We start from the raw sequence: 4,815 nt of genomic DNA on the forward strand, positions 1-4,815 counted from the left end.
AGTAATCGTGTAGTTCATTTTCCATATAGTGTATACTACGCTGCAAGCCTGCATTTGTCCACCTCCCTCCCTCCATTTCTGTTCCCTCCTTGTCTACCCCAAGGAAGACAGGAAAAAAAATCCAAAATAATCACCAGAATTTTAAGAAGAGACCAGAGCCAGGTACCAGTACTTCACACTTGTAATTCTCTCTAGTCAGAAGGCTGAGATATGAGGGTCATGGTTTACAGCCAGCCCCAGCAGGAGCTCCTATCTCTAATAATCTACCCAAAACAAGAAGTGGCACTGTGGTTCAAGTGGTAGAGCACTAGCCTTCAGCCCAAAAGCTCAGGGACAGCACCCAGTGCCTAATCCCTGACTTTAAGCCATAGGACAGGCACCAAAAGAAGAGAGAGGAGAGGGATGTGAGGGATGTGAGGAGAGAGACACAGAGAGACACAGAGAGAGAACACTGAGGAATAAGAGGTGGCAGACTTGCCAGGCCCTGGGCCGGCAGGTAAGACGGGGACTGGGATGTAATCCAGGTTTTCATTTATAAACGTGGCTGGTGGAAGCTGGCACCGTGTGTCCCAGGAGCTGTGCTAGGCGGGCGCCTGCCCTGGGCGTGTCTCACTGTTCTCCTAACCAGTCTCCTACTGCAGCCTTTAGACTCCGCTCCCTGGGCTATCTGGGTTTTGGAGGCAATGCGGGTGACTGGAAGATTTTTCTAACCTTGGATCATCTGCTGAGGTCACCTTGTCACCTCTCCCCAGCAACAGCAGCCCGATGAGTAATGACGTCCTTCCACCCAGCCCCCGCACAGCCCTGAGAACAGAGCTCCAGGGAGGAGAGAGAAAGAAACCAGAGGATTCTTACAAATCTCATGCAGTCACAAGAGGAGGATGTCCTCCATATTGTCCTCTGGCTCCGGGGCAAAGTGGACAGGTAAAAACAGGAGTGCGTGACCCCCGGCCCAGAGAACGAACGCCTGGCTCCCCAGTTCCCAACCTCCCAGAGCCCAGCTCCAGGCTTTTCTACCAGACTGCCTTCTTGACTCCCTGGACCAAGTAGCAGGACCCCGGGCAAGGTGCTCTCAGAACCACTCAGCCTGGGCCCTCATTAAACATGTGTGTCTGGCCCTGGGGACATAACTCAGCAGTCGGGTGCTGCGCGGCCTGGCATGCAGAAGACCCTGGGTCCCAGCGCCAGCACCACAAGAAAATGTTTGTTTCTGGGATTGTTCAGCCCCGTCTGCATAAGGAGGCTTACACTGGGGCGTTCTTGTCTAGTTCTCTGCCTGACGCACAGCAGGGCTGAGTAATATACTTCTGAAGCGGCAGCGCTGGGCCGGGCAACTGCTCAATGGCAGAATGCTTGCAGAGCACAGAGAGACGCTCTGCCCACTGCAGCACCGCAGAAACACAGCAGCCGCAACACCCTAGTCACAGCTCCCCATCTGCACAGGAAAGCAGGGTGAGTGGACCGGGCTTCCCGGCTCTGGCTTCCAGGTCAAGTTCATCACTGACTTCCTCCTCCCCCTGCTGTCTGCAAATGACTGGGGGAGGGGTTCAGCTTTCCAGCCCTTCACTTTCTGGGGGGGCCTTGCCACCTGGGTCCTGTGCATAGTGTGCGGGGCTGCTGTGTACTGCGCTGCCCGGGGATATTTCCTGCATAGGATTTCCTGGCGCCACGTCTCTTCTTCCGTCCTCTTAGCAGCTGATTTCAATCATTCTCTAGGATCACCTTGAGAGCCATCAAGTCCCTGCTGGTTTCTTCATTTTTCTTTCTGTTGGTTCTGTTCTTCCTGTTGTTCTTGGATCTCATCCTTTAGTCTTCGTGCTGCAGAGCTTGTTGACTAAACACAGGTGAACCACCCTCACCAGCTCTGAGCCTCCCCGCCTCCCCCCCTCCCCCCTCCCCGCTTCCCCCCTCCCCGCCTCCCCCCCCACCTCCCCACCTCCCCGCCTCCCCGCCCCATCCTGGCTGTAGTTTGCGCCCTCTTCTGCCCTCTCAGCTCAGGCTTGTCAGGGCAGTGTGCCTCTCAGCCCCGGGGCAAGAGTACCTGAGCCACCCACGCATCCAATTTCCCTTTCGGTGGAGGGCAGTTTAGTTTTGTGGGTCTCCGTCTTTTCATCTGTAAGACAGAGTACAGAGAATAGGTGCTGGTGGCCCACACTGTCATCCTAGCTGCTCAGGAGGCAGATCTGAGGATCACTGTTTAAAGCCAGCCTGGGCAGGAAAGCCTGTCAGATTCTAATCTCCAATTAACCATTAAAAAAAAAAGCCAAAGTAGAGGTGTGACTCAAGTGGTAGAGTGCTAACCTTGAACAAAAAAGCTCAGGGACATCACCCAAGCTCTGAGTTCAAGCCCCAGGATCAGCAAGAGAAGACAAAACCAGAGTTAAGAATGCTCATTTCCAGCAGTTCCTGTCACCCATGCAGGCTCTGGAGGCACAGGCATGTTGTAAATTATCAGCTCGCTCTGCAAACACTAGGGAATATTTAGGACCGGGACGTTTCTTCCTGCTGGTCAGCTGTGTCCGCTCTGAGGGCAGCGGGTGGAGGACGGAGGATGGAGGATGGAGGATGGCCTTCCTGGCCGCCATAGTGGGGCAGCCGGATCCTCTGTCCCCCGCAGTGGTATTCTAGCTTCCGGCTGGCTTGTCCAGGAGGACAGGACGACGCTGGGGAGATGAGCAGGCAGGACATCTGTAAACAGCGCAGGAGCTGGAGGAGGAGAGAGGGGTAGTAGGTCAGAGGCCAGGCCAGGGCTGCGCTAAAAGGTGGTGTGGGTGGGCGAACAGCCCAACAGGTGGGACCGTGGTGGGTGGACAGTAAGTAATGTGTGGACATCAGCGCACAGGCAGCCCAGGTGAGAACCTGCGTCCCCGGGAGAGAGAGGTGGCCATGGCTGGGCAGATGGCCAACGTGCATTCCCCAGGGCAGCAGGCCACAAACCGGAAGCCCCAGCCTGCACACTGGACACATGACAGGACAGGCGGTAGGACAGAGCCCGCAGCTGGCCAGCCTGGCAGCTCGGGGCACCTGTGCTGTGCTGTGCCTTCTTTACTCCACAGGACAGAGGTGAAGGTCAGCTTCTGAGCTCACAGGTGGATGTGTGGGTAGGGCCATGCGGTCAGCGCCCTGCACGGCGAAGGCGTCCCTGCCAGGGAAGCGCTGAGCCAGTTAGCAGGCAGGCCGCTCATCCGAGCAGAGAAGCAGCCCTTCCAGAACAGACTGAGTCCGCAGGGGTGTTTCTGGGGCTCTGCTGATGTCTGCTCTGCCAGCTGGCTCCCCCGGGTCCCCGGAGACCCAAGGCCTCCTTCCTCGGCTTCTGGTGCAGGCTCAGTGCAGCTCCAGGTCCTCAGGGGACAGACCCTCCTCGGTACTGCCCACCGGGACTGCAGTTCCCTCGGACCGGGAAAGTGGCTCAGTGGTGGAGTGCTTGCCTAGCATACATGAAGTCCTGTACCATATACACAGAAATAGCTGGAAGCGCGGCTGTGGCTCAAGTGGTAGAGCACTAGCCTTGAGTACTGAGAGACTCAGGGACAGAGCCCAGGCCCTGAGTTGAAGCCCCAGGACTGCAGCTCCCCTGTCCACACACCAGCCAGGCCTCTCCACAGCCAGTTTTGGGCCAGCAGGCCGGTGCTCCTCACTTCAGCCTCACAGAGGCTGTGTGCCAGCAGGCTCGGTGTCCCCTGTGGCTTACTTCTCATGTCGCACCTCTGTGTACATAGGTCATGGTGTCTGTGTTCAAATTTTCCCTTTGATCGGGACGCCGGGCAGACTGGATTAAGGCCTTCCCTAATAGCTACACTTAATCACTTTTTGCCCCCAATTTTAATCTTTTTAATTATCATCAAGCAGTTGTGCAAAGCAGGTGTCATTTAAGAAAACAGTATATAAATACAATGTGTCTTCATCTGTGTTACCCTCTTTAGTCACCTTCTTAAAGACCCTGTCTTTAAAAGAAGTCATGTTTGGTTGGATGCCAATGGCTCACCCTATAATCCTAGCTACTCAGGTGACTGAGATCTGAGGATCATGGTTCAAAGCTAGCCCCAGACAGGAAAGTCTATGAGACTCATCTCCAATAAACCACCAAAAAAGCCAGAAGGGGAGGCATGACTTAAGTGGTAGAGCATGAGTCTTGAGTAAAAAAGCTAAGAGTGCAAAGCCCTGAGTCCAAGCCCTAGTACCAGCACAAAAATAAAATGAGTCACGTTCTGAGGCCCTGGGACTTACCTTGTGAATCAGGAGGTGGTGACAGGTGTAGTTAGTTCCCCCCCACAGCAGCCACCGAAAGACCCTGGGTGGCCAAGAACCCCACTAGTGCCTCGTGACCTTTGTGGCTGTCTCTGCTCTGAGGGCTAGGGGGGCCATGCTCAGGACTCTGCGTCCCCATCTGCCTAGTGGATTCTGAGGCCTGGGCAGGGCATCTGTAAGATGCAAATGTGGATGGACATCAGGATCCCGACAGCAGCCTGGCTGGAGGAAGAGGCCCCTGGCCAGACTCAAATCTGTGGCTAACTCAAGGTTTCCAAAGAAGTTTCACATCCACTTGTCTCCAAGCCTCAGTGGGGGTGAGGGGTGGGGGGAACTTGCTGTGTCCCCCCCCCCCCAGCACACACACACTGCTCTAGGAGATCAGGTCTGGCTTGCCCCAGGGCAGGGCGAGGATGTGGGCCCAACCCACGTAGCAGCACTGTCCTGGTTTCTGGTCCGGGGCTGGGCTTGCAGGGAGCGGTGACTCAGGACTGAAGACCCAGAGCTGACAGATCAGACCTGTGCAGCAGGAGGGAATGGAGGTCATGCGCATCCACCCGGCCTCGC

General features: G+C 55.8%; 1 protein-coding gene across 1 annotated transcript in view; it reads left to right on the forward strand.

Annotated features, from left to right (window-relative positions):
* Positions 1–1,400: 1,400 nt before the first annotated feature.
* Cerk (ceramide kinase) overlaps positions 1,401–4,815 on the forward strand; it is a 32,731-nt gene continuing 29,316 nt past the window's right edge. The window contains exon 1 of the mRNA XM_069999818.1: positions 1,401–1,452. The gene's annotated coding sequence lies outside the window, so the exon portion shown is untranslated. The remainder of the gene's footprint in view (positions 1,453–4,815) is intronic.

The sequence above is a fragment of the Dipodomys merriami genome, unplaced genomic scaffold (genome assembly GCF_024711535.1).
Source record: "Dipodomys merriami isolate MVZ:Mamm:240054 unplaced genomic scaffold, mDipMer1.0.p SCAF_55, whole genome shotgun sequence".
Classification (NCBI taxonomy): domain Eukaryota; kingdom Metazoa; phylum Chordata; class Mammalia; order Rodentia; family Heteromyidae; genus Dipodomys; species Dipodomys merriami.